This window comes from Parasteatoda tepidariorum, chromosome 11 (assembly GCF_982258835.1).
Source record: "Parasteatoda tepidariorum strain Cologne lab strain chromosome 11, Ptep-v5.0, whole genome shotgun sequence".
Lineage (NCBI taxonomy): Eukaryota > Metazoa > Arthropoda > Arachnida > Araneae > Theridiidae > Parasteatoda > Parasteatoda tepidariorum.
This window is the reverse complement of record NC_141765.1, coordinates 101,089,206-101,107,909: the sequence shown is the minus strand read 5'-3', so window position 1 is coordinate 101,107,909 and position 18,704 is coordinate 101,089,206. Positions and strand designations below refer to the sequence as shown.

The following is an 18,704-nucleotide window of genomic DNA, read 5'->3' as shown; positions in this document are numbered from 1 at the left end:
TTTTATTTAGTTTATATTTTAAATTTATACTTTGAAACACACTTATATACACGCAGTTTATATTTCAAAACATGCATCGAAATTTTTTGAAGTAACATCAGTTTTTATTTTGCTATTATTTGCATAGCTATAACACATGAAAAACGTTATTTTTTATTTTATCATTTGAAACTTTAAATATTTCATTAAATGCATAGTTAAAAATTACCTGTCTATTTTTTGTTTAAAAATCATTCCATTTATACAAAAATAAAAAATAGCAGGCTTTACCCTTTTCTTACTCCGCTCACTCCCGTAATTGCTTATCGTTCATTCATCATTGATTTTTTTTCTTTATATATACTTCCTTAAGCTGCAATATTTTTCACTTTTCGCAAAACACATAACATTTTATTTTCAAAATATACAAGTATTGCAGCTTTATGTAAGAACATTTTGCTAAGCATAATGAAATAGAGGATTTAATAAATTTGAAAAATAATTATCTGTACTTGAAAGAAAAAAAAACTTAAGGAATTTAGATTGTGTAACTCAACTGGAAAAAAAAAAGAGAAGTAATATTACTCGTTAACAAGACTTATTGAAGTTTAAACAGGGAACGGTTTTAGCGTTATTTATTAAGTTTATTGTTTTTAAAAATGTCAATATAATTATTAAGAGTGATATTAGGCAACAAACAAATCTCTCTCTCTCTCTCTGGCTGTCTTTCGCTACTTTTTATTGACAACAACTTGAGCGCATGTTTATAAAATAAATTTTTTATGACAATGGATAAATAGTCAATGGTCAATATTTAAAGCAAAAAAGCTTAAAGAAAGATATAACGAATGAGTATTTAAATTTTCAATTGCTTTCAAACATATTGGAATTTCAAAACAAAATTCTTGTTAAGTTTACACATAAACCCGCCCTTTCAGCAAATTAAATTTTAACCAAGTTACCTTTCAGCCAACTACGCGAAGAAAAAGTTTTTCTTAAATTACCGCATTCTATGATAATAACATTTTTTCAAAACAAAACCATAGCTCTGTTAATAAAACCAAGTATTTAAACCATTTATTTGGTAATTTTTTTGTTAAAATGATAGCAGTTAACCGGATACTCTAGCTTTCAAAATTATAGCTCTTTTAACCTCACATTTAGTAAAAAATATAAAACTGAATAGTAAATTTTTCTGAACAAATGGTTTTTATACAGTGCTCTAAACTATCATGGTAAAATTATAAAATTTTACCACGTTTTTCGCATTTCAACTCATATTATAAAATCTAAATTTTTTATTACTTTACCGAAAACATTACTAAACCACTTCGTTAAAAAATACTGAGCTTTTTGGTTTTTCCCTATAGCCGGAAATAAAGTAAGTTTTACAATATTTTGGTAGTTTTGATTAAATTTTCTTTTCTAGCAAACATATCAACCAATCGCAGTATTTTTTTTATTAACAATTAGTGATTTTTAAGTTAACAATCGAAATCGAAATTTTCTCTACAACTCATCATAAGAACAATCACGTGAAAAGAAAAAGAAGAAAAAAGGTGCGTAAAAGGCAATAATAAAATTGCAATTCATTTTCGAACATATTTGAATACCGGTATTAATTTCAAGATCAAAATTAGCCTTTACAGAGCGCAAAATTTCTAATTAGTATTTGCATTTCTGTGTTCTACAAAGCAGCCAGTACAGTATTTTTTTACACCAGATTTTGCAGATAACAATTTCCAAACTAATTATAGAATAGTCATTTTCATTTTCATCGCACTCTCTGTTCATTTTTCTGTAATCCTTTGTAATTTTATTTTATAACTGTTGTTGAACAGCCAACCCGAATTTGATCTCATGGTTACCAGTGTTCAACTTTATATCCTTGTAATTTTGAATCTAAACCAAGAAATAAGAGAACTCCTGTACAAAAGTATCGGGAACGAATTGCCTTCGTGGAGAACTTTTTCATGGTGAGATAAACCACGAAAACCTCCCGTGATTAGCAAGACGAAGATGGGACTCTAATAATCCACGATGCGTCTATCACTTGGAATATTTTATGTCAGCCGGGTACGAAATTCGTATCAACCAGCAATTCTTAAGATTCAAATCCTCAAAACTCATTAGTTGGCTAGCGTTCCTTCCCCTGAGCCTCCACCGCTTATCCTTCGTAATTTGAAACTTCTAAATCTTATACTTTTTGTACAGCAAAGCAAAATGTAAAGTTAAAATAAACACCCAAAAATAGCGGAGGGGACTTCGCTCCTTAGGACTTTTTTATTCAGAGGGAAACGTATTATAGTAAATATTTCTTTCAGGATTCGGCTCAATAATTTAGTAGTTTTCCTGCCACTGTTTATGAATTTTTTCATATAAAAATTAAATAAAAATACAATATATTGATAATTTTTTGCAGAATATTTTTCTAATTAAAAAGATTAAATCCAGTTTAGAAGTATCTGAGTTAACTCCTCAAAGTAAATATACTAAAAAATAGACATTTAAGTGCATGATTTATAAAAGATCCAACATTTTACGCATTTGTGTCTAGTTGAATAGTACTAATTTTTGAAGTTGCGAAATAAGAAGACTTAACAATTTTATTACCATTAATTTTCTTCCTTTTTTTAATAATTTATTAACAGTGTCTAACTTGTGCTTGAAAAAAAATATTAAACATTTCTTTAATTAGTAAAACAAATTCTAACAAGAAATTTTAAAATAATCCTACTTAAAAGTTATTACTATAATGGGGAAAAAAATACTATGATGCTTCTTCAGAGTTTCATAACAGTTAAACTTCTGTTTGCGCATTTGTTTAAGAAATATAATGTGCTTACGTTGTAAAAAAATCAAGATATTCAAGAAATATCGCAGTGATGCATGAACACGAAGCTTATTACAAATTTATCAGATAAATTACTCAAATTTTTGAGGGTTCAAAGAATCTAATTTCTTGTTTTTTAATGTTCTTTTTTTACCTGCACAAAAATATATATGTGTTTATATTTGAAGCATTTAAAGAAACTTGATTAATTTGTATCATGGCGTACTATAAACGTACTATATTATCTCAATAGTTGTGAAAGACTCAAATAGTCGTTCACCATGATTTAAATAATTTACAAACTTTCGACTGCTTAGATAAAGAGATGGAAGATAAAGAAAAGAACGAAAAATGATGTTGTGTAGTCTGAACATTTTAGCCAATTTAATAAATGAAATACGGTTAGAAGTTTCCACCTTAACTCATAAAAATTAGGACATTAAAAAATTAAAATGTATGAATTACAAAAGATCTAACTTTTATTGCATTTGTGTCCAGATGAGAGAAAAATTTGATTTTACTAATTTATGAAATAAGAAGATTTAACAATTTCGTTACCGTTAATTTTTCGTTTATAGTTTTCTTTTTATATTTTAGCTTTCTTTATTAGTGCACGAACCACGAGATATAGCTAATTAAGTAAGCTACCGATTTATTATATCAATTGTTAAAATTAAGGAAGGTTGAAACTGATTTCTCGCTTTATAATGTTTTTTTTTCCTACAAACAAATATATCTGCTTATAATTTTAAAACACATGAATGAGAATGAATTTGATTTATTTGAATCATTTACAAACTCTTGACTGTTCAGATACAAGGGGTTTAAAAATCCAAAAAAGTGCAAAAAATTATGATGCTTAGTTGTACCCATAAATCATAAAAAGCGAAACTCTCTCCATTTTTAACAAGTTATATTACTAATCAAATAAGACTTTAATATTGAATCAAAAAATATTTTTAAAAAGTTAGAGTTTATTTATGTATTTATTTTTTATTTACTTTTACAATTTCCCATATCCGGTTGAAAGATTTTTGTTAGATGCATAAGAAATAGAATTTTGATCTGTAAAAGATTTTTACTGTGTATTGCTTTTCGCAATCTATGAAATATGAGAATTTTCCGTTTTTCTGTTATACATTTGCTTATTTATTTTTTTAGAAAAAATAAATAGTTCAATTAAAAGCTTATTGCAAACAATTGAAAACAAAATTGGTTTTATGAAAATGTTAAATAATAATAATCATCAGCAATATAAGGAAATAAATAAAAACTGAAATTTTAGTGAAGAAAAAAAAAAAAATTGGAAAAGTGTAAAGTTCCTCAAGAACTCTGACCCCCAACAGGGTGGGATGCAAGAAGCGCATAACCGGACGTCGTTAACTTCTCAATTTACCATACACTAACAAAGAGAGGAAAAGCTCAAAATAAGATCCTGTATTTGTAAGTGTATTTGCACACAAATACACTTACAAACTCCTTTTTATTCCTGAAATTCTATTGCATAAAATTAATTGACCATTAAAATTCTTATGATTCTCTTTTTGATATAGACTTTACATTTAATATATACAGTAAAAAATCGCTAGTTCTTACCACGTACAAAAGTGCTTGCATTACAAACTACTAATTTTAGTGCAATAATTACCAATAATACAAATTATTATAATTTTATCGAAAACTATTTAAAACAGCACTAATTCGAGGAATTAATTATCATGATGGGTCGTGTAAAGAAGGGACAGTGAGTAAACTTTGTTTTTACGAAAATAATTCAAAATAATATTTTCATTTAATATCTGTCATAGTAGCGTAAAGATTAAAGTGTTAAAATTCTGAGGAGGAAACTAAACTCCTTTAATTTTCTATTAAGATATGTATACTGAACTGCTCTAAATTGATTTTATGGGGATATTTATTTGAGCTAAGTCAAATAAAGAATAAATAAATTAATGCGGCAAAAGAATTACGCAGCGTAAATTACTCAACGTTATGTTGAATTACAAGTTCTTCAAAATAAATATTCTACAAAAAATATGCATATCAAATAATTTTTTTTTTTTTACAAAATAAAGAGTAAAAATTTAACTTAACTATGTCGTATTTGTTAAACTTCTTTATTCTTACTATAATTGCGAAATTTATTATATTTAACTGTAAATAAACTAAGAATAAGTTACTAGATATCAGATATTATTTATATAAAATTTTATTGAAAGATTGGTTTGAACTGTTTTCTAAAAACAGAATCAATTCAAAAAAAGATTATTAAAGTAAAAAATTAAAAAAAAGTATGTGTTATTAAGAGAAAGAAATATACTATACAATTACAATTTTATTCGTTAATAAAATGATTAATGGAAGTTACAGAATACTATTTGTTTAATAACATGAGAGAATTGTAATTGCACTATTCCAATCACTGGATACCCATTAATCATTTTTTTTTCTTGGATAGATTTTTTTTAAGGTCGTCATTAATTACAGAAGGTGTCTAAATTAATTTTTGTCCTTTTGTCAGTCAATGGGCTAAATTGATTTTTAATTCCAGCCAATATACGTTTCGCAGAAAATTCTTTTCTTTCTTCAGTATTAATATTTATATAATAATTGCTGCCAAAAAGAAGAACAATAGTTGTGTATAAGTTAATTATAAAACGAATATAAAATTGCTTTAAGGTAATTTAATGTAACACTATTAAAATTACCCTCTGGTGAAAGTAAAAAGAAAAAGGTCAGTCTGTAAAACAATGAATTCCAAGAATTTCAAAAATTATCTTCTTTATTTTTAATTATATCATTTCGAGATGCTTTTTGATTTTCGAGATGCTATCATGATTTTTTTCATGACTCTTAGAATTCTTTACTTAAGATAATAGTGTTGAAGTTAATCTAATCGATTAAATTGGTCGAATCGAAAAGTGCGAACGCATGAGAACCTAGAATAATAGCATTAACACTGACCATTCCTGAAAATTCTTTTTATATGAAGTTGGAAAAATAAACTGCATTGTTAAATTAACGTGAAACGAGCAGATATTAATAAATTTCCTTCTCTGTCAGAAAACTGAATAAATTTCCTTCTCTGTCAGAAAACTGAAAAGGTCACTGATACCGCCACTGTTTTGGGGTTTTCAACTTAACGTTACATTTTATCAAACACTGTTTGATTTAGAAACTTCAAATTACGTTAATATGTAGGAAATTGAACGGAGATTACAATGGAATTAAAAAATAATTCTAAAATTAAGTCAAGATTATTTTTACTATTATACTTGTTAGAAAAATAACATGCGGGCCGCTCTGTGACCGCAAGAATTCAGCTGCGGAAGTTAAATTTGGTATGCTGAAAGAGCCAAATTTGTTTTTAACCGTAACATAGAGTCTTTATTTCCTTTTAGAAACTCTTATTTGTTTGAAAGTTATTACAATTTAAAAGTTTTTTTTTCATTTTTTCTTTAACTAATAATTATTTATTGATTGTTGTGGAAAAAGTTTTCATTTACGCGATTTTCATAATATCCCTCTTGACTTAATATTAAAAATAATGAAAATAAAGAAAAAAATATTATATAGAAAAAGGCTAGGTGTTGCCAAATATAAAACTTCGACATTTTATACCGACATTTGAAAATATGTGTAGAATAAAGAGAAATAAGAATTGTTTCTTATATGATCGGTTAACAAGAAAAAATTACTTCTAATTTATAAATTCTTTTCATTGTGTCGCACACTCTGCCTTTCTAAAATGTAATTTTTTTAAGCGCAGTTATTTATCATTCAAATCCAGCTATCCTTTTTATTTTGTCAAAATTAACAAGTTAATATAATGAACTTAAATAAAAGTATAATAATTTTACATTAAGCAAATAATTTTTAATCGACTTTTCAGGAAAAAAAAAACTTTTAAGAACATTGTTAAGAACAGTTTGTGCCAAATGCCTCTAATTCTGAGAGAATAAAAAAACGAATTTGCGCGCGGGCATAAACTGCTTTTTCCATAGAACATCTTCAATGCGTAATAACTCTCGGCGAGACCGTTTTTCCTTCTTCTTCATTTGTCAAAACTTAGGAATCCTTAAAATGCAACTGCTGGCAATCCAATCGTAATTTTTACTTAAAAAAGTGGAAGAAAACAATTTGTACTTGATCTTCAATTATTTCAAACTTGATGAATGAGATTCAACTACAGGGATTATCGAGCGTAGCGAACAGGTGACGGTGCCTCCATGTAGAAAACAAGGATACATAAAAATAAATTGTGTCGAACAACTATTATCAGTAAGCGTATGATTAATATTTAAAATTGTCTCTAAAAAAGGACTGTAGAAGCTGATCAATTGATAAAAATTTATCTGCTGCAGTCAAGGTATAAATTATCATCACTATCTGAAAAACATTTAATATATTTAAATATTAGCATGTTTACGAATTATGACCTGTTTTTGAATTTTTTTTAAATTAACGTCAAACTTTAACCGGATTTCAATAAATTAGTTCAAAAAGAACTGCATTCTTTAAAAAGGAGGTATGAAAATGATTCATTGGATTCGTTTTGTACTATGAAAATTGCCAAGTCGATTCGGCAGCATGAAATACTATTTCATTTTTCACCAGTTTATGGTTAAAAGAGCTCCACTTAGTTCTAATTACATAATCATTCAATTTCGTCTAAATAGTTATGCCTTTTCTGAAATATTGATTTGCAAATTTACCGTAAATTTAAAACTATACCTACAGTTTAATGGGACAAACAGATAAAATTTCGGTTCTCTTACCGTTATTTTAATATTTCAGCCATATTTCTGTTATTAGTTCCTAAGATTTAAAACATAGCACAATTTTAAAATTTGTTAACCCAAAACCCCTTGTGAGAAAAAAACAATGTTTTTAATTCATGTATAGGAAACATTTTGCAAATGACATTTGAAAATGATTAAATGTATGTTTATTATTTTGTATTGTTATGTTTCTTTCATTTTTCTACAACTAGGGAACATTACTGGAAAATGAGTAATTTTTCACACAATGCATTTTTATTTAAATCTTATATCGACTTCGTAGAAGAAAAAATCGGTGACTTTTTTTCAATCCTGCTGTAACTTTTGTATTTTTTCCAGCTTTAAATACTATGCTATTTTTATTAACACTTGAATTGAAGTATGTGACGAATGTAGTGTAAAGAAAGATTGAAACAGAGAAATTTAATGTTTAATTTTGTCTAATTTGCTATTTAAAGAATTTAGTTTCAAAATAAAACTCAATAACGCAATTATGGTTTTAAATAACTACTCCGCTATTTAATTGGTTAAGGCAATATGCAGTAGAACATTTTTTTATTTATGTCACATTTTATGCTAGAATAAATAGTGCAGACCCTTGCCACACATGAATGATAAATTTGCTTGACTATAGTAAGCAGAAGGGAGAGGGGGGGGATATTGTCGCCGCAGTCTCCTCAATTGGTTATGCCTGGACAAAAGCCGTACCGACTGTGATTCTGTGTAAATTGGCGAAATTCTATCAAAGTTAAAAGAAAGGCAACCCTACAAGACCCTACACTTTATATTTTCTGCCATCTATCCGCAGGACTCAGAAACACGTCTAGAGTAAAAAATAAAAAACAGCGCCATCTATGTATTGCATTCAAAACAGTTTTTTTTCCTTAATGTATATAAACTATTTTAAAAATAAATTAATGCTGCATGAAAAAATATTTTTGTAATGCAAATAAAAAATAAATATAATTAACGTTTTGAAAGTATAATTTTAATTTTTATTTATATTCTGTATTATAAGTTTTTAAAAAAAATTATTTGCTTAATATTTTGAAGTTTAATTAATAAAAATATCCAAATGTATTTTTATTACTTAAAAACGTATATTTAAGAATAAAATTTCCTAAACAATTATTATTTTCAAGTATTGCTTAAAAGTTTAGGGGAAAAAAAGTTATTTACTTTATTAGACTAGACATTTGCTATAAACAGTCAGAAAATTTAAACACGATTTTTTTAAAATTCAAAATTCTTAAGACCATTTAAACTATTTTGAATCCAGTTTTTAAGAAGTAAGTGATTAAACTAAGATATTAAATTTGAAATGAACATTAAAATAAAAATAAAATAAAAAACAATTTATATAAATAAAACGTTTACTATTATAAATGGTATACATTCATTATTACAAAACACTTAAATTGTAATAAAAGTTAGTAAATTAATGTAATAAAAAAGCCCATCTCATTAAAAATCCTTGCTCTAAATTCAAGATATTTATAATTTCTAGGAGGATTTAAGCAATTTACAATATTTTTTTATTCATTTATTTTCTATAAAATGGATTTTTTTATTTACATGAATTTTAAACTTACCTATTCATTTTTGTTTTAGAGAAGGTTTAATAAAGGAGTCATAGTCTGGAAAAAATTTATGTTAATTTCATTTGGGGCTTACAGTAATAATTTTCAAGCGACCAAAACATAAACAATGGGAAAAGTTTTCATATCGCTTCTTCCTAAAATGACAAAAAATAGACAATGACGGACCTTTAGCCTTTTACTGCTATCATATAAATTATACTAGATTTTTTTTTTTTTACCATGAATTACAAAAATGATGGATTTTTTATTGAATCCTTTAACGTTAAAAATAAATGTATCGCTTATTCAATAAAAAAATAATAATAAGTCTTCAATAAGAAAAAGTCTTCAATAAGTATTCAATTCAATAAGTCTTTCTTAAGTACATGTTTGATACAATAAATTTAACAAAATTTTATAATAAACAATCGAAAAAATAAAAACTTTTTCTCAATGAACAAAGGAATTGTTCTAGTTAAAAGTATTAATATTTATTCTTATTTTTAAGGGAATATGTATTAAATTTTTCTAGAAAGAAAGAATATATTATATTTCGAGTTAAAAATTATACTTCAGAAAATGATTTCAAAAAGAAAAAATAAATAATTATATATATTTATTTAAAAATTTTAATAAAATTTAAAATGATTATTTTTTAATAAAATTATTTTTTTTAAAAATATAATAGGTAATACCACATAAAGTATATTTAGATTATAGTAAAATAATAAAATTCAAGTTTTTAATATTCTATGTAAAAAATTAGCAGTTTTCAAAGAATAATAAAAGTTGTTTTTTTCCTCTCAAAAATACGGTTAACGTTTTATGGATTTTTTCCATTCTCTCCTGATTTTTTTCAAATTTTTGAGTTAAAAGCACATTTTTTACCAACTCTGCATCTATTCATTATTAATCTATTGTAACATTACACTTAATTAACGGTATACAATAAAGGTCCTGTAACTAATTAAGTGTAAGAGGCCAAACAACGGTATACAATAAAGGTCCAGTAACTAATTAAGTGTAAGAGGCCAAACAACGGTTTTATTTTTCGGGCCTGTATAGGTGAAGAGTTATTCCGCCTCTTCCTGAAATGCCTCAAAACAAACGATAAAGGACCCTATTGTACTTGCCTTTTGCCGTTACCCTACCTAGAATGCCAGCTTACGGCCTTACGTTTGCCGTGAGGTGTGTGCTTACTGGGTAGGTATAGTTTCTCTAAAGTTAGAACTCCTCTAGCCATTCGTCTGGACTGGTGGCGATGACTATGGTAATGAGGTATAACTATTTCAAGTAGGGTTGTGGGTTCTTTGCGTAGACAAACTATATTATGTTTACTCGTATTTTTGAACAGTAATAACCATTTAATTCATCAAGGACGGTTGACTGATTTTTATAAATGAGGCTCGCTTCATTATGGATTAGTAACACTTATTTAAATATTCAAGCAAGCAATAAGCTGCACAAAAATTTTATTTCAATAAGGAATTTTTAAGAAAATTTACTCAATTTTAGGGAATTTTCCAAAATGAACAAAATCCAGTATAGTATGCAGCTATGTTGATGATATTTCAAAGGAAAGGAACGCATTTTCGGTGTACCTAATTTCTGAGGAAATAAAAGAGCATTAAACAACTAAAAAATTTGGAAGTATTTGATACTTTTGCATTTCTTAAAATAAATATCCACTGTCGAAAAAGACAAAAACTTGAAGGTTAAATGAACGAAAAAATTTTGGGCAAACTGGCTCATGTATACAGCAATAAATATTTTTTAATTATTACTCCTTTAATGTAAGTTCGTCTCCTTAAAGCAATGAAATACAATTCCAAAGTAGTCACTGCATTAAGAAAAAAAAGTAGTTGTAGTAAACTAATAAATTAATGTAGTTTTCTGACCACTGGTGTGGATAATTTTTATGAATAAGTCAACCTAGCATTTCAATGTCAATTAAATACTGAGTATTGTAGATTAAACTATCTGTTTCAATGCTGTACAGAGATAAATTGTTAATTATAAATTATTTTTTGTAATATATTGAGCTAATTATAATAGATTTAGTTACTGAATAAATTAAGAAAACTGTCTTAAGATGCATAATAACTCCTTTTAGAAATTTTGTTTTATAACTTGGTATACATCAATAATTTTTGGGTCATTCACTACAAATAAGCTATTTTACTATTTTCAGGTAGTGATAGCTAAAAAAAATTGTGTCTAAAATTTCTAATTTTTTTGTAGTAAGATATGACAGAAGGTTCAAAAACAAGAAAAAACAAGGCTGTCAGTCTTATTATTTTTATTAAAGTGTAGGAATGATAATTTTTGTTTATGATAAGTTATAAAAAATAATTTTAATGAATGTATTTAATTATATGACAATCCTTTGCTTTCAAAAGTATTAAAAAAGAACAAAAATATCTTTCTTAACTAGTCATTAGAAACATAAAGTCAATCCCTCACAAGTGTTATTTTTTTCTTTGTAAAGGAATGATAATAGTTAGGGAATGAGAAAATAGTATTGTTTATACCCACAAATAGAATGAAATAGCAGTGTCTATTCTTAAACCATCCCATTAAAGGAAATTAAAACTTTCTTAAATACATTTTTAGAAAATAAATTACCTTCATAAATTTAAATGAAGGAATAAAAATGTTATCTTAACATCTGTCCAATTTGCTCATTCAGTTTCTTTTTACATACTGTAGCCCAATTTAAATGAAATTTCTTTTGCAGTTTTCTCAGAAACATTTCAAATCACTATGAGTGTAGGAATCATGAGTTTTGAACTATTTTGCCAAATAAAAATCCATTTTTTCTTCTTCTTCGTCAGCGCAACAGCCCCTTGCGAGCCTTGGCTACCTCAACAGCTGACAAATGCCAGCGCCTCCTATCCAGAGCAACTCCCTCCAATTTCTTATCTTTAGGGTTTTCAAATTATTTTCGATGTCCTTGAGCCATCTAGTAGGGGGTCTGCCTCTGGGGCGTGATCCCTCAGGATTCTCAAAGTGACATTTCTCATGGCTCTATTTTCAGAACTTCTCTATTGATGACCCAGCCATCTCAGCCTATTAATACAGATTATTTGTGAAATTTGGGGCTGCTCTTAGAGTCGGTAGAGCTCGAAGTTATTGCCCTTTCTTGAATTGCGCCAAAGATGGCTCTCAGGACTTTTCTTTCAAAGGTATCTAGTGTCTGCTGTATATCTGAGTTTAGGGTCCAAGTTTTGCTTCCATAAAGTAGCACAGGAAGTATGAGTGTCTTATATAGTTTTAACTTTGTTTTTCGGCTGAGAAGATTATATCTTAGCTGTCCTCGATCCAAAGAAGCGCTTATTAGCCATTTTGATTCTATTGTCGATTTCTGCTTTAAGTATGTTTGGATCGTTTACATCAGTGCCAAGGTATTTGAATTCGTTAAGCCTTTCAAAGGTATAACCATTAATATATAAAGGGCACTGTAATTTACAGTTAAGGACGAAAATTCCACAAATTTTGTCTTATCTTCGTTAATAGAAAGGCCCATATTTGTGGCAGCAGCTACGAGAGCTCGGAAAGCATCTTTGACATCCCGTTCTGACCTTCCAAAAAATCCTTCTGAAAATTCATTGACGGACCAAAAAATTTGCATAATGCATAGGTAGAATGCTACAAGCGTTGATTTTAAGGATAAAAATCGAAAAGAAAAGTATATGTATTTGTAAGATGCTAAGAGTTGCATGCGAGGAAATGAGATTTTTTAGATTTCAAAATTAATGAAAAATATTACATTCAAGTAATACTTCCATAGCTATCAACTCTACTGGATTGTGCCAGTTTCTCCTTGTCTACTGGTATAATAAGAATTTTTTCTGGTTTTTGTACATTTTTGAAAATTTCCTAAAATTGAGAAGGTTTTCGAAAAAAAATCCCTGGTGAAAAATTTTTTTTACTCAGTTTATTGCTTGCTTGACTATTTAAATAAGTATTACTAATACATAATGAAGCAAGCCTCACTTTTAGAAATCAGTTTAAAGCTTTTCTTTGTTCTGAAATTTTCAGATTATTTTTATACAGAACTCCCTTTTTAAATTACAAAATATTTTAATCATCAATAATGTCTACTACTATTTAAAATTATATGTTACCATAATAAAAAAGCATTTCAAATTCATCTATTGTCAACCATTTATAGTTATATTGTCAACCAATATTGCAGACCATTTATAGTTTTTAGGGTAATCAAATTTTTGTATTTTGATGACGATAAAGATCCCTAAAATTCCCTATATGTAAAATATTTTGTATACTATGCAACAGTTATGAAATTTATATTATTCCGTAAAATCAACTGGATTGTTTTCCTATCCATGTTGGCAGCTATTTACTTCAGACTTAGGGGATAATCTAAAAAGGACAATCTTCAAACAATATGAAACTACATTCATTTATCTATAGTTAAAACTGAAGTACGTCATTTTAGTCTATTTGTGTGCAGAGAATTACCCTTTTCTCAAAAATGCAATACTACTACATTACATAGCATGATTCTTGTACACAAGTTAATTTTTTTATATAGGGATATTAAAGACGAAGCCACTCAATATGTTGTTTCTTCATTTTTCTAACTATATTTTGGGACTCAAATGCTGATAACTCATTAGATCTAATGTAACATTATTTAAAATTCATTTTAATTTCAAAAATTAAATTTCACCAGTGAATTCAACTAAAGAAAAGACAATAAACCAACAGAAAAAAAAAATTTTTAGATGTGTATTTTTTGTGAACTTTTATTTTTCATTTCCTACTATTAGTTCACACTTCAATCGTTAATAGAATATGTTTTGTTCATCCACTCAAATTCGAATACATTTTTTTAAAACTTATATCGGCTGACACTCGATGTTAATATAGTTTTGTTTTCTTCAAATATTAATTCGTTAATTAAATTTTGTATAATAAAATTTAGTTTTATAGGGAAGAAAAAATGTAATTATTTAATAAAAAGTAACTAAAATAAAATTTTTCTTATATATATATATATATATATATAAGTTCAAAATGAAGAATAAAACAAAGAAAAATAATAGACATATGAAAAAAAGGGGGTGGGAAATAATTATTTACTAAAGAATTATTTACTAAAAATTCCTTTGGTAAATCTATACAGTTTTTCCATGTGCAAATCCATTTCGGGCAAATCCGTGGATAAAATTGTTTGCTCAAAATTTCTTTATTAATTTATATAATTTTCCATGTGCAAATCCATTTCGGGCAAATCCGTGGTTAAAATTATCTGCTAAAATTTTTTCTTTGTTAATTTTTCCATGTGCAAATCCATTTCGGGCAAATCCGTGTTAAAATTATCTATTAAAATTTTTTCTTTGATAATTTAAATAATTTTTCTATGTGCTAATCCATATTGTGCAAATACGCGGCTAAAATTATTTGTAAAGCAGGCAATTTATGTTTCTCTTTTCTATTTTATATTTTTCTTAAATAAACATCTATCTTCTAAAACTATTTATTATCAATTTTTAAAATTATCCAGTATAATATTACCTTGCGCACATCCATTTCGGGCCCATCCTTGGTAACTAACAAATCAAAACCCAGAATAACAATTCACTTCAGCAGTGCAGTAAGAACGACACTTTAAAACCCTCTTGTTACACTCAATTTGCGCTTTTGTTTTCATCTTTTGTTTTCATATTTTGTAATCTGGCAATCTCTCTGCGAAAACATTTTTAAATCATTCTTGAAAAATAACAGTCCATGTAAGTTGTTATGATTTTGCTACTCGCTTTATAGTCCCCCCTTTTTAATGTTTTTTCTTTTTATTTTATGATCTGTTTTTACATGTTATTTTTACTTTTTATGATCTTTTTTTATGTAGTTATTTTATAAAAAAAATTTTTTTTTGAGTGCTCCTCACACTATTGTATTAATAAATTTTGCTTTGGCTTTATTGATACAATAACAGAAAGCACTCTATTTTGCGGATATAATCGTGTGGGCTGAAGAAAAGATTATATCTTTTTTTTTCCGTTTTTTTTATTAACAATTCATTTTTTTTTTTTTTAAATAAAATGTTGTTTGTTATTTTTTTACTTATTATTTCCCACCCCCTTTTTTTCATATGTCTATTATTTTTCTTCGTTTTATTCTTCATTTTGAACTTATCTTATGAGTGCTGTTTACTTGCAGCTTAAGCGCAATAAATGATACTTATTGTTTTTCTTAACTTTCTTAGTGTTTTCTTATATTTATTTATTTATTTATATATATATATATATATATATATATATTAGGGCTGGGCAATGTCAGAATTTCGATATTGTGGTATATTGTGAGCTTCATATCACGATATTATGATATACCGCGGTAATTAAATTGTTATGTATATTATAAATGCTAAGACTATTTTGTAATTAAAAATTAATGTGTTTAAAGAGCATCATTTAAAAAAAATGGGGTACTTATCCTATATTAGCTCGCAGCATAATTATCCCATGGAATCAACTAATTATAAAGCATCATTATTTTAAAACAGAAAAATTTTATTAATATAAACATCAATTACTAATATAAACATCAACACAATTATAAACATCAAAACAGTTATAAACATCAACACAATTATAAACATCAACAATTATAAATATCAACACAATTATAAACATCACAAGGAGATCCGACAATCTCGGATATTTTTAAAATCAGAAGCACGCTATTCTCAAAATGAAACCAAAATCAGTAACTAAGTATACCATGGAGGGTTGATATAACGCGCGGGTGTTTGAAATCCGATATCGCCAATACCACGGATATGACGCATGCGCTTTAAAGTCAAATGATACCACAATATATTGTAGGAGAAATTTCTAGCTGCCGAGAGGAGGTACCGTAAATATTACGCGCAAGCCTTTGAGTTCTTCACCCCTAAATCAATCACGTGCCATACCAATACCTCCTAGATACCACACCATACCGCCACTTCTTCGCCGCCGGTCGGCCGAAGATATTGGCTAGCGGTGAGTACCGAGAGGTGCAGGCATACCGAAGTTCAATAACTCGGTATTGCCGAAGAATATACTTCCGAATATCATTACCGCGGTATCAAAGAAATACCGGTAAATGACGGTATTACGGTATATTGCCCAGGCCTTATATATATATATATATATATATATTGTTTTATAGTAGTTGACTGCAAAATCCTGAGGTTTGGTGTCTCTAATCTTAAACATAAATGGCCTTTTAAATTCTTTTTCCTTAAATTTACAAAAATATTTGTTCTGATTTTTCAGATTAGCATTTGATTCTTAAATACTTTTTTTTTTTTTTAAGTAAATGATGTTTTGAAATTTTTATCTTCAAAAAAAAATTTAGAATGATGTTATATAACACAATAGCCTTTACCTCTGCTTTAAAATTTCATTTAAAGAATAATTATTTTTCTCTTTTAAATATTTTTTTCATTATTTCTTACACCTAAGCATGTTTTGTATAATATTATTAAACAAAAAAAATTTTGATTTAATTTTTCTTTATTATTGAATTCCTTTTTTCTGATTTATAATTTTGTAGTATATTTTTTCTCTATACCTTGTTAAAAGATTTGAAAGTTTAATGTAGGGAATACGTTTAAAATTCTAAAAAATTTGGAGAAACTTTTTGCTGTCAACCTCAAAATCTAAATAATTTTTTTTCTCTATTACATTTTTAGAGAGTTAATATTTTTATACTGAGAATTAATGTAGAATTTTAGTCAAAAAATTTCTTTTACAGTTAACTTCAAAGTCTTAAGTTAATTTCTTTTGAAAACTTCATTTCGATAAAATATGTAGTAATTGAGTTTAAATTTTTTTTAAATATTTTACTTGTTTAAGAATATGATTTTATTTTTTAATATTGATTAGAGTGTGCAAGCAACGAAAGCAATGATAAAGATGCGATTGCACATTCAACTCCCCCTGGTGTTGGAGACGGAGGCGATGCTTCTACCGCAAATGTGGCTTTCTCCCACCTGCCAAAAAGCCATTCAAAGTGCATTGAATTCTGGATTCTTTGAGGACTGTTGATGATATTTCGATGTTCCTCGTTTCATCCTATAATCAGTAAAAGTATATTTTAAATAAACATTATTTTATTATCAGAAATGTAAATAATAATGCTTTTATCAATATGTTCTATTGTGTAAATAAACTATATCTCAATGTAGACTCTGTCTCTCTTATTTATAATTAGTTGTGTGTAAGTTTTCTGGGAAATAAATTCAGTGTTGCCACAGGGCAACTAAAGTGCCGTTGAATTCAAGGTTGCAAAAAAACCACTTACCCGGTTAAGCCCGGGTGGCTTTTACTGGGTAAAACCCACCCTAAAGAGGGTTTTGATTAGTAAGAATATAAATAAAAAAATATCTTGTGTCAAAATAAGTTTCAAATGTGTGATGTATGTGAGTGCATATAACATTTTGGGATGTCAGAAGAAACTTCTTTCAGACTTTTGCATCAATTTATTTGTATTAATTACCTATATGTGAAGTCAATTCATAAAATTAAACATAATTATTACTAGTAAAATAAGCTTTTTTGAAATAAGATACTTACTTATCCTTGCCCTCTCTTTTGAAAAAACCCCCAATAAAATATGAAAAGCCCAATCAAACCCACCTGTGTTGGGTTTTTCTGGAAAACCTGGGTATTTTGCAACCCTGGTTGAATTGCATGCCAACTGAAACCAGTATTGAATTTTCAATGTTTCAGCTATATCCTTGTATTTGGTATCATTTTAAAGAAAATTTGTTGTAATTTATGAATTCAAAAGTTGTTTTTTGGAGTTGTTAATGATTATAGTAAAATTTATTATAAATAGAGAGCATTCATGATTTTGATTTATTGTACCAAATAAAAACTCTATTTTAAAGAAGAATAAGTTATTAAAAATATTACGATTTTACAAATAGTTTGATTTATATTGTAAAATAAACTGTTCCTGAGTCTAATTATGCAGTGATTACCGTCAAAAATTTTTTTTTTTCTTATTCTTTTAAGTTTATTTTATTCATTACACAAAAAACTTTTTTAACTTAATATTTGGTTTTTACAATAAAGTCTATTAATACAATCATGTTATGTTATATTTTTGAAATTATTTTTTAAAGTTTCTCATGTAATAGAGAGGGCAAAACTCAATTACACAAAATTGATAGGTTGATAATTCAAAAGGAACTCTAGGAATGTAAACAAGTGCCAATGCATCTTGATTCAACTAGTTTAAACCAGTTTCTCCATTATAAGAGCACACTTTTTATACAACGCTGTGCCGTTTTTATTTAATAGTGTGTTTAGTTTATAGTTAAAAGTTTTTTAAGTGAGTAATTAATATGGGGAAAACAGCAGCTGAAAGAATGAGAGAATATAGAATGTTCCAAGTAAAAAAGATATTTGTATGAAGAAAGCTAAAGAATATAAAACGAAAATTTAAGAGAAAATTTAAATTTAAAAAAATAAAAAGGCACTGATTCAAGCAGAAGAAATTCAGGAA

General features: G+C 27.1%; 1 protein-coding gene across 6 annotated transcripts in view; it reads left to right on the top strand.

Annotated features, from left to right (window-relative positions):
* The window catches only part of LOC147802042 (calcium-dependent secretion activator-like), a 55,964-nt gene extending 38,586 nt beyond the window's left edge, over positions 1-17,378 (top strand). For all 6 annotated transcript variants that reach the window (XR_015430513.1, XR_015430511.1, XR_015430512.1 and 3 more), the window contains one exon: positions 17,078-17,378. The gene's annotated coding sequence lies outside the window, so the exon portion shown is untranslated. The remainder of the gene's footprint in view (positions 1-17,077) is intronic.
* The last annotated feature ends 1,326 nt before the right edge of the window (positions 17,379-18,704 follow it).